The sequence below is a fragment of the Nicotiana tomentosiformis genome, chromosome 3, assembly GCF_000390325.3.
Source record: "Nicotiana tomentosiformis chromosome 3, ASM39032v3, whole genome shotgun sequence".
Classification (NCBI taxonomy): Eukaryota; Viridiplantae; Streptophyta; class Magnoliopsida; order Solanales; family Solanaceae; genus Nicotiana; species Nicotiana tomentosiformis.
Genome location: NC_090814.1, coordinates 98,353,113 through 98,365,876, shown reverse-complemented (window position 1 = coordinate 98,365,876; position 12,764 = coordinate 98,353,113). Strand labels below are relative to the sequence as shown.

The following is a 12,764-nucleotide window of genomic DNA, read 5'->3' as shown; positions in this document are numbered from 1 at the left end:
GCAGTCTCACGAAAATGTGGATATCTCTCTACTCCGAAGTCGTATCAAGGAAAAGTTTAATGCGTTGCAAACTAGACTCATAGACCTTCAATTTTCTATATAATATATCCCTAAATTACCTCATATAGCATACGAAATGTATTTCTCAAAAAGCTCTGTTACTTGGAAAATCCTTAGTCGGTTTTTCCGCAACTTAAATCCATTTTTTCCCAAACTTTATATATTATATCCAAACGTAATATACAGTCATATCATGACTTTAAACTAATTTAAATCATGATTAACAAGTCTCATATTCATTACGTCACCTTGGGACGCACAGGGTATAACAAACTTGCCCCGAATGTGTTTCTAGGAGAAATTCTAAGTTAGCTTGGCTTGAGAAGTGATTGTAGGCTCTCCTTGACCCATTTTGAAACCTTCCATGGCCCACCAATGATATCATCCTTAGTCAACCCTTTTGAGCCTAAAGCCTCTTTTAATCGATAACCACGTTACAAGCCTTTACCCATTTTAGTGACCCTCTCTTGGCACCCAAGCTTTCTTTAGCATTCACGAGAAATAAATGGTAAAAACATAAGTTTGGGGGGAGAGACGAGAGTTTAAAGATGGTATCAAGGCACAAAAAGAGAAAAGAAATGAAGAAAAGGAAAGGCAAAGAAAAAGAAAGGAAGAACAAAAGAAAAACACAAAAAGAAAGTGAATAATGTGAAAGGGGTGAAAAGATTCAAAAGAAAGCAAAAGTGCAAAGCATGGAGAAAACAAAGAAGGAGAATATGAATAGCATGACCAAGAAAGAGTGATGTCAAGTCTCTCTAGTTCCCCTAAGGAAAAAGAAAATGACTCAAAGAGTCGGCAAAATATGAGCCACAAAGAGAAAATGGAGTGTTAAAGGAAAGATGAACTAATTCCATTCCAATATTTCCCTCCTTAGTCCAAAAGTCTTCATTACATACCGAAAAAGCCCTACGTGATTTCAAGCCAGGTAAACTTACATTAGTGGTGATCTACATGAGGGGTAAGCATATGGTACTAAGAGCCGGGCTTGTGTCTTTTGAGAGTGATGAGTGAACCTTTCTCGATTCATTTCATTGAGTACTATATTGTTAAGTGAGATGAGCTTCCGGAGAGTATAGGAAGAGGAGTTTGGGATCCACAACGACCTATATGAAAGTGCAAACTTCCTTGAGGAATTAAGTCAACTCTTGATGCTCAAGCGTCACATTAGAGTTATTTGTGCTTTAACATTCAAATCATAGGCTTGTTAATGATTCATGAGTGTGTGGGTAATTGTTGGTCCCAATTGATGTGTGTTTGATTCAACTTAGGCCACCTGAAATAGCCCTTTTCTAGTGGAGGTGGGAATTGCCTTAATTGCTTGAGGACAAGCAAAAACTTAAGTTTGGGGGAGTTGATAAGTAGGGATTTTGACTGCTTATTTACTCTCTTTTACTTACGTTTTAGCTCAAAACTGCTTAAAGGTATTCCCGAGAACTAATGAAATGTGCTTTCTTGCAGGAACATTAGGAAATGAGCCAAAGAAATGAAAATCAACTAAGAATGAATAAAAATTGGACAAGAACCAAAATAAGGCAAAATGAACCAAAGTGCGGATCACACAATACTGTGTGCGGTCACAGACTCTGAAGAGCTACTATCAGAATTCCTTCACAAAGTGCGGACCGCACAATTATTGTGCAGCCGCAGAAGATAAGGTTCAGAGAGATGTGTTTTGGGGACCTGAAGATGTGCGTACCACACTATTATTGTGCGGCCGCAGAATGCAAAAGTGTGGCCGCACTCATAAATGTGCAGTCCGCAGAAATTTCCCATGTCCAACCCAAGATCAAGAGTGTGGTCGCACCTAGAAATGTGCGGTCTGCACAATCATAGGAAGTGCGGCCGTACCCCAGATTTATGCGGCCGCAGAAGACCACTCTGTCAAGTCAGCTACAAAGTACGGACCACACACAGAATTGTGCGGCCGCATAACCTCTGCAGGGGCAATTTTATCCGATAATTTTAGTTGGGTATAAATAGATCTTTTTGTCATTTTTAGGTTAAGTTTGAACACTTGAGAATAGATAGCCGTTTTTCTTTACTGCTTTGGGTAACTTTGTAATAGTTTATCATTTTAACATTAGATTTTCTTCCCTTAATCATCTATAATGAGTTTTATCTTAGTTTGTCCTTTAACTTCGAGTAGCTAAACCCTTAGCTAGGGTTGTGACCCAACCCTAGTATGGGTATCTAATGGGTGATTGATTTAGGGCTTATTTATAATTGGGTATATGATATTTAGTCTAGTTCTTGCTTGAATTTAAGAATTGATGGTTGGAAATATTGATTCATAACTAATTGACTAAGTCTCTACTTGAGAAAGAGAGATTAAGTCTAAGAAAACTTGGCTAACAAGAAATTGGGATGAACTCAAGAAATTGATAGCCCCAATTAAAGGGTCGAAGCTAGAGATAGTAAGACCCGACTTGAGCATCTATCACTTGTTTCGTGAGATATGAGAAAGCCAAATTAGGCAAAATCACTCAAACCACCGAGAGGTATAAAGTGATTAATCATGTGTGATTGCTATATTGTATCCCGACCAACCAAATATGCCCTAAAGCTATCAATCCGGTAGGTAACCAACTAGGCGGAAGTTACAACCCTAGGTCTTTTATAAACTGAAAAACAACAATACCAAAAACATTGTCCCTTAGCTTTACAATTACAAGCATTAGCATAAAAATTAGAAGTAGAAAAGAAACAACTGAATATGTGGAAGCGCAATCTTGGGCATGTCATATACGTAGACTAGGTATATACCTAATCCAATATAAAGCTCTATGTGGAATCGACCCCGACTCGCGTTGGGTATTTATAATTGCATCGACCGCCTCACAATCCCAATCAGTGGTGTGAGTTTGGGCGACATCATACACGCAAGTCATAATACATATTACGAAGTTGCTCCGGACCTTAAGTCGCTGAACGGGGCGTAAATTCTTAAAACGACAAGTCGGGTGTTACATTCTCCCCCTCTTAAAATATACGTTCGTCCTCGAATGTGCCAAGAATTATTCTGAGGACATTAAATTACTGAGTGTATTCTTACACACATACACGTGGGTGATTCTACCTCACCGCAATTTAACATGGGTCCGACAACACTATCTCAATTGAGATTATTTCTTTTATCCTCATTTATAAACTTTAAAGCCAAATTGTTTTTTTACACTACAATTAATTTCAAAAAGGCCTGATTTTTATATTAACAAACTGTGTTAGTCTCAACCGGCTGTAGCAATTTTGTGCCTGCACGCACATTATACGTATGCCCATAACTACATCTCTAGTCATAATAGTTGTTCATCATTAATTCCAACATCCTCAATTAATCTCATATTAACCAAAACCTTGTTTCAAATTTTTCACAACATTGACAGCAACACAAAAGGAATGAAGACCTCATAATTATTTACCCGAATTAATGATTCATATTTAACGCCACATGGGCACTCACATCGTAGGCTAAAACTCAATATTCACAGCACGAATATGGCTAAATATGCACAATAACACATAAAAGAATTATCAAATAAGCCTAACAGGCATGACTCCCTATTAATACTATAGTACAAATTTAAATTTCACAAAGGGAGAATTTAAACACATAAAATTTTCACCACAAGGATCTCATGCTTATATAACTTCTACCGTGGCTTGTAGCCTAGTTTAAATATTTCACATCATATAAAAATTGTGAGGATCTCATCCTCAACTCTGCATCCCAAGTATTTTGTACATTGTGCCAATTGAAATTTTCCATTCCCTTTTTTTTAATAAATTCTATGAAATAATTTCATAGCACAAAATGAACCCACATACCGGTAGGGCATATAATTCACAAATTTAATCAAACTATCCTGAATTTATATCAAAACCCAATGTAGTGAGTAACAGAAAATCACTTTTTGACTCTTAGCCCTCAATAGTGTACAAAACAAAATGCTAGACACGGGTAACACCATCAAATCTCCGAATAGGGATAAACACGTAAGTGGTGTACAAATCATAAACTCGCCCTATATGGAGCACGATAGGAGGTCTCACCTCAATAATCAGAATTGAATCAAAATAAGAATAGTGCTCCTCTATTATGAATTAAATCATACCTGTAATTACACCATTTGGTGTAGCAGCCTCAGCCATACCATATCAATTATATCAATGGGTCGGGCCTCCCCCTCTAGGGCGCCCCTTTACGCACCTGTCCTCCACCCTTAACTGATTGTGCATGTAGAGTAGTAAGTGGAATAGAGCCTGCAGCATGAGTATTCTGATGAAATCCGCCTCTCCCAAATCTGGGACAATCTCTCATGATGTGCCTAGTATCACCACACTGATAACAACCCCTATGTAGGTTCGGCTGCTCATACTGGGCATGTGCTAGATAACTGGAATAACCATTATAGGAACCTTGTGTCGGTGGTGCATAAGCTTCTAAAGTCAGTCACGTGCAGCAGAAATTTCTGCAATGCACACTGTCAAGCAAAACAACTGCAGTACCAGGCTTTGGTTAATCGATCATAACTTTCTGTACAAATGTCCAAATAATGAATGGTTTATAATTCAAGAACCTAGACTCAAAGGGCTACCATTTTCATGTTTTAAAAATTTCCAGATTCCTTATCGATTTCTAGATATAAGCCTCCAAAGTCCCAATGCGATTGCACCAGTTGCTTCCAAAAACAGCTTCTGCCAACAGAAATTCCAGCAGCTTTAACAAGGCGCCAAACGATCCGAACCCTATCCGAAACTCATTCGAGCCACTCAAGACCTTGTACAAATATACCAACAAGTCTCATAACGTAACACGGACCTTCTCGAGGCCTCAAATCACATCAAACAACATTAAAACTACGAATCGCACCTCGAATCGAATTATGAGTTTATGAATTTTCCAAAACTCTATAAGTTGCGCCGAAACGTATCAAATCAATCTGGAATGACTTCAAATTTTGAACGCGAGTCTTAAATGACTTAATGGAGATGTTCCAATTTCTAGAATCAAATTTCGACCCCGATATCATTAAAGTCAACTCCCGGTTAAACTTTTCAAAATAGTTCTATTTTTCAACTTTCGCCAAAATGCGTCGAATTGTCCTACGGACTTCCAATTCCAAATACGAGCATATGCCTAAGTCCAAAATCACCATAAAAAGCTATTGGAATCATCAAAATTCTATTCTGGAGTCGTTTGCTCAAAAGTCAAACTCCGGTCAACTATTTTTATTTAAAGCTTCAAAAATGAGAGTTATTCTTTCAATTAAATTCTGAATCTTTCAAAAACCAAACTCGATCGTACACGCAATTCATAATACATATTACGATGTTTCTCAGGACCTTAAGTTACTGAATGGGGCATAAATTCTTAAAATGACAAGTCAGGTCGTTACAAAACCCTTCAATATTGGTGGTGCCCCCGGGATCTGATCAACCCTAGAGTTATAAGTTTGCACTTTGATATATATATATATATATATATATATATATATATATATATATATATATATATATATATATATCGGTACTTAAATTGGCTATAAAAGAGATAAATACAAACCAAATGAATCAATTAGCCTTAGCCCTAAAGTTCGGTCACTCTCAAAACAAGTGAGGATCCGGCTAGTGTATGGACAGAGTAACAAAAATAATCAAGCTTCAAGAAAGTAATGTATTGTTTTTATTGCATCAGAAAATGTGTGCTTCTACAAATGATCAAACCCCCTTTATATAGTGGGAAAGTCCTATTTTGAATATAATTCTAAATATAGAAGGAATCCCATGATAGATTAATTATTTGGCCTCTCTTTAATATGCGATGGGATTTCCGCCGAGATTCTCGCCCTTATTGCGAATATACCGGCTTTTTTTATTTTTTGGCTCGATCTCGATCTTGGCCGATCATGATCTTGATCGGTCTCTATTTTGCTCAGTCTCGGTCTTGGCCGATCTCGACCGATCTCTATTCTGCTCGGTCTCAACCTTGACTGATCTCGATCGGTCTCTATTTTGCTCGGTCTCGACAAAGATCGATCTCGACCAGTCTCTATTTTGCTCGATCTCGATCTTGGCCGATCTTGATCTTGGTCAGTCTTTGGGTCACGAGCTCGGCAACCTAACTCCGCATCATAGCTTGATATTATACGAGGTTGAACCTTGATCTCTCATGTTCCAGTCTCGATTAGTCATATGAAGGGCAAGCTCGGTTTGGACCTCAATTGAGAAGACAAGTGCTAAAGGTGCACGTGCACGTCAATTGATTTTTTGGTTCTTTACAAACTTATTTTTAGTTTTATGACTCTAACTCTTTTTTTTACACATGAGAGATTTATTTTTACACGTAAGAGGTCCGTCTTTTGCACATAAAAGAACTAAAAGATCAATTTATTAAATTTAAAATTGTAAAGGGGCATGATGTAGAAATAGCACAAGTTCCAACTCTCAACCATTTGTATGTGAGTAGCAGGATAAATAAGTTGAAGGTAGGTAGGTGTCTATTAATTCTCCAATAATTATATGACTAAAAAGCAACAAAGTTAGTCGTCCAAAATGCTAAGTAGAAGAATCAGCCATTGGCTAATATTTTACTATGAGTTAAATATTAAATGTGAGGGTTGTAATCAATGGAGGAACTAGGTGGAATCCCTTTTGCCAAAAAGATTGTTTTATAAAACTGTTGAATTCTGATATGAGAATATTTTTCTGCTGTAATAGTATAGGGGGTCAAAAATTACTTTAAATTAGAAGTTCAATTCCCAACAAGGCATTGCGAGAGGCGGAGCTAGCCTTATAGGTACGGGTACGACCGAACTCAGTCACTTTTGCTTAAACATTGTATTTATATTAAGAATTTCATTACATATGTATAAATATTTAATTGTGAACCCGGTAACTAAGACAATCTATGGGTTCCGAGGCAAATTCAGAATCCATAAACTCTAAATCCTGACTCCGCCTCTAAGCATATGTACAACTTCTCCGGCACATCATTAACGGCTTGAGCAATGTATAGTACACATATTTGGAGGAGCATACACAAGTGTCTGGACTAAAATTTTGGAGGCGGTTGACTCGCGATATGTACATCCTTAAACATTTGAGCATGTAGCACAAACGTGGACTGAGCAGCTTTTGTCAAGAATTTTATATCCTACCCGCAAAAATAATGAAAAAGATCCTACCCTCATAATTACTTAAGCAATCCTAATTTTTATCATAAACCTCTTAACGTAGAATTTTATCTCAAAATCGGAGAACAACATCATTGCATATTCTCCAAATGAAAACACTGTTAGAGAAAAGAAAAACACTGTTAGAGTATAAGATGAAATTTAGGCACGAAATTGAATGTAATTAGTAATTACTATTATTTCAATGTCTTAAAATGAATTTTGATCAAACTAATTTAGTCGGTTTTGAAATTAGACGTAAAATGATGGTACCCAATTTACATCATATTGGCTAGGAACGACTAAAATGAGATTCTTGATGCCTTTGACTAGATACCAGCTTTTTAAGCGAGAAAATAAAGAGCCATATATTTCGCGCACAGATTAGTCCTGCGCGTATTCACTTGTTCTAAACGGATAGATCTTATTAGTTAAAGGTTGGTCGGTCTCACGTAAAATTAACCAAAGCACTTTACTTCATAATAAATGACGTAATAATCTTTGTATAAAGATACTCATGATATTTACCCACAAAAAAAAAAAAGAGACTCATGACACTATTCTACGTTAATTTACATTACTTCTTAACCATCTTATAATCGAGTGACTAACTTATGGGGCATGTAATAGGTATAATCATAATTTATCATATTTAAGAACCCGAAACACGTGTTTTGTATATCAGTAAAATATTAGGGTTTTAATTTACTTACTACATCTTTTTGAACCATGTTTGAAACCCGCATTGGGGATTTCTTATTGAATCCACTCAGGTTTGCCGACATACATATATAAAAACCATTACACTTTTACTTACAAATCGTCATGATTTTAAAATGATTTATACCTTTTCTTCAAAAGTTAATTAGGCTTTACCTTTACAAAAAAAAAATGGAATTAGTGGGGGAGGACCATTTCATTATTTCAACCTTATAACATAAAGTATAAAAATTTGAGTTCTCCACGCAATTTGGAGGATTTTAGAATATATCTCTAGATCTCAATCTTTCAATTTTTTAATCTCACTTTATAAAAGTCGAGACCCCTTTTAATTAAAAATAGTGTCTTTTTACTTGTTACATATGAAATTAAAAACCAGACGAGCAATGTTTATACATGGTAATATTGTATGTATTAAATAACTTTATATTACTAAGATTAGACCTAGAACGTGCAATATTATACAATTCCCTCCGCCCCAATTTATGTGACGGTGGTTGACTAGGCACGGAATTTAAGAAATAAATAAAAAAATTAAAACTCGTGGTCTAAAGTGTGGCTGTGATAATCTCGTTAAGGGTAAAGTGAAAAGTTTAAAGTTAAATAGTTTCTAAAATAAGAATTATGTATTCTTCTTTTTTTGGGACTGACTAAAACAAAAAGTATAGCAAATAAATTGGAACAGAGGAAGTACTAATTTTAAACCATGAATGTTCGAATTAGCAGCAACCTTTATGGTAAAATAATACTCCATTCGTTTCAATTTAGATGAGGTAGTTTGACTCGGCACGGAGTTTAAGAAAAAAAAAAATTTTGAAACTTGTGGTCTTGAAAACTTAAGGGGTAAAAGCTTTGTGGGACCATAACATTTGTTTGGTTATAAAAAGCTTATTATTAAAGGTCAAATAGGTAAAATAAAGAGTTCAAAGTTAAAATTAATTCCAATTGTAGAAATGTATCATTCTTTTTTGAACGAACTAATAAGAAAAGTGTGACATTTAATTTGAAACAGAGGGAGTAATTTTACTTAGGAGTTCATCATTAAGTGTTCTATTCCCTAGAGGCCTAGACCGTGATATTGCATACGGCACGTAACACAAACATATGTAGCAAGTGAAGACCGTATAAAACAACTTGGGTTCAATCATAGGAACAAGCTTAAGGCCATGAGATACGTATACGTATAGTGGCTCTTGAATTTGGGAACGACATCCATAAAACCTTAGGGGTTCGCTTGGCTCAAAATCGGGATAGCCTGGAATTATAACAAGAATTATTACTATTGGACATGATAAGTCATAAGCCTACTAAAGCAAACAAAAGCTAAGCATATTCTGAATTCATCAGCCATATATTGCAGCAAATTAAATTGATTTTCTCAATAGCTGCAACTCTATTATTGATGCAAATTGTTGGCTTTAATTGGTCCCTCCATTTCTAGACTGATTTTTGTTGATTTGTGGCTCATTTTTAAAGAAAATGAAAGAATCAAACACTCCAAAAAATAAAAAGCACAAGTTATAAGTCTTAGTGCTCCAAAGGATTGGGGGATGACATAATAAAAGAGAGTCCTGGGATCCTTGAACTTTGAGGATATTGCCATAGCACCCTTACTCCTCTCAGTGCTTTTTTGAACTTTAATTAAATACTTGTCCAGAGACAGTAGGAAAAGGGAAAAAAAAAAGGATCTTTAATTTCAATGTTGCATGCACCAACTTTAATAATTCCCATCCCTTGCCTATATAAATATGTCAAGCAAACCCTCCTCATTTCACAGCCAAGTAGAAAACTTGATTGTCTTTTGCAACTCTAGCATTGTGGGTGAGAGACAGAGTGCTAGAGATTTGCAATTCTTTGGCTAGAAACATACTACAAAAAAGAGATGGCTGCTACTTCTGGTCACTGGGCTTTTGCTTTTGGTGTCCTTGGTAAATACAAACCTGTTTTCTCCTAATTCTTGCTTCTTAATTGTAAAATATTCTGACTGGATTCCTTAAATATGTACTTCCATCCTAAAATATGTTCAATGTGTCGAGGTTAAACTCATCGTCTCTTTTCTTTTTCTTTTTCTTTTTCTTTTGTAATTGCAGGTAACATTGTCTCGTTCATTGTGTTCCTTTCTCCCCTGTGAGTCTCCATTTTCTTGTAGTATTTTTTAAATGTTCAGTTTATTTGGATTATAATCTGACTAACACTATATATAACTTCACACTTGCAGGCCTACCTTTTATAAAATCTACAAGAAAAAATCAACTGAAGGCTATCAATCAATTCCGTACGTGGTTGCACTCTTTAGTTCAATGCTTTGGATTTACTATGCATTTCTCAAGACCAATACGACCCTTCTCATCACTATAAACTCCTTTGGAGTTTTCATTGAAACTATCTACGTTGGTTTCTACCTTTTCTACGCGCCAAAGAAGGCCAAGGTAAGGTTTTTCATGGCATCCACTGGACAACTATTTTTTTTCCTTTTTAGGAGTTCTTATTTTCCATCGTTTCTTTTCCTAAAGGAAGAATATTTGATGTTTACAATTTAATTAATGCAGGTCCAAACTGTGAAGATGCTCCTATTATCAGTGGTGGGTGGATTTGGTGCTATTGTTCTGGTTACCCAATTTCTATTCAAAGGGGCCGTTCGTGGACAAGTGGTTGGATGGATTTGCCTTGTATTTTCCTTGTGTGTTCGTAGCACCCTTAGGCATTGTGGTGAGCTTTTACATACAAATATTTCAAACTCTGATGATTTTTCATGCGTGAAGAATATAATCCTGATGATTTTTCTCATTTTATGCAGAGAAAAGTAATAAAAACAAAGAGTGTGGAATACATGCCATTACTCCTATCAGTGTTTCTCACGTTAAGTGCAGTGATGTGGTTCTTCTATGGTCTTTTACTAAAAGACATTAACATTGCTGTAAGTTCTATTTTCAAGCTCATATATACCACTCTATAATTAATTATGCATATATCCATGTTTACTTAAAATATCTTGGATCTTACGTGGCACTTATAACCTTGTTATCTTTTATAGGCTCCAAATGTATTGGGATTCATCTTTGGTATTGTCCAAATAGTGCTCTACGTAATATACAGCAAAAAGGAGAAGGCCATCTTAAAGGAGCAAAAACTTCCGGAGATACAAAAGCCAGCAGTCATAGTAGTGGATGAGAACATGAACAATAAGAAGCTCCCAGAACTGACACAGGAACAGATTATTGATATTGTGAAGCTTGGTTTACTGGTTTGCTCAGATAAAGTACACGTAGCGTCGTGTCCACATGATATTAATTGTGGAGTTAAAGTAGAAAACATACCCAAACTGCAAACTGTGGAAGCATAGGGCAGTTGATTAATGTCAGGCTTGGTATTGGCATTGGTTTCAGTGCAGTATTGCGCAGATTGTTGCCATTAATTCCTTAGGTTGATTTTTCCTAATACTGATGTGTTTGTACACAAGTTAATTATCTCTATGTAGGCTCATATTCTGTGAAGCTTTCTTCTTGGGATGTCCTAGTAAAGAATAAATATTGAGTAGTATTTAGTATAATTGCTTATACACACATACATTTGTTACACATTAAAGTTTGTTTATGGTATAATTTCCAATATCGTGATTGATATTGGAAATTAACGACCAAGAAGTTGATTTACTACATCGCAGCACTAATAACCCAGACCTCCCACACACCTCCTCCACTCTAACTTTCCAGCCAACAACAACTGAAACACAAACACAACCTGCACACAACTCCAATGGTCCACCCTCCAACCACTCACAGACTCACTACAATATTATTCACGTTCAATATTTATCTCACAAACTACAATCTATGAATTACTCTTTCTAACTTCTATTGCTTCTCTCTTATTTTAGTGTATTTTCAAATGAGGAGAAGCTCTTCTATTTATAGCAAGAAATCTTTAGTCTAATAGTGGATATGATGTCATGACAAATGTCATGAATACTTGGTCCATAAATTTGTTATAGTGGATATGATATTATGGCAAATATCATGAAAATTTGGTCCACAAATTTGTTATAGTGGATATGATATCATGGCAAATGTCATGAAAACTTGGTCCACAAATTTGTTATAGAAGCCAAATTAATGGCCATATTACATATGGGATGAACCCATCAAATCTCCCCCTTAATTTTAATTTTTCTTCTTCATCCCAAGTCTTGATCTCAATCTCTGAAAATTTTCAAGTTTGAGAGGTTTTGTAAAAATGTCCGCAACTTGATCACGAGACTTCACATATTTGAGTTCTGCCTCCTTCTTGGCAATAAATTCTCTTATGAAGCGATACCTTGTATCTATATGCTTGCTTTGATCATGATACACCAGATTCTTGGTAAGTGTCTGTGCGGATTTGTTGTCAATACAAATCTATATAGCTTCAATTTGAAACAAATTGAGCTCCTTCAATAATCTTCTCAGCCAAATAGCATGACATATACAAGATGTTGATGCTATATATTCAGCTTCACAAGTCGAGAGAGTAACAATGGATTGTTTCTTTGAACTCTAAGAAATAACATAATCACCCAAGAAAAAACACAAAATAATTGTGCTTTTTCTATTATCAATATGTCCCGCATAATCACTATCACAAAATCCTATAAGCTTGAAATTACTAGAAGAAGAATAAAATAACCCAAAGTCAATCGTACCTTTTAGGTAACGAAGAATTCTTCTAGTGACTTTCAAATGAGTGGAGGTAGGAGCTTCCATGAAGCGACTTACTACTCCAACTACAAAGACTATATCTGGCCTAGTACAAGTCAATTACCTCAAACTTCCCACA

At 35.7% G+C, this 12,764-nt stretch overlaps 1 pseudogene; it reads left to right on the top strand.

Moving 5' to 3' along the window:
• The first annotated feature begins 9,712 nt into the window (after positions 1-9,712).
• On the top strand, positions 9,713-11,502 carry LOC104086144 (bidirectional sugar transporter N3-like; annotated as a pseudogene).
• The last annotated feature ends 1,262 nt before the right edge of the window (positions 11,503-12,764 follow it).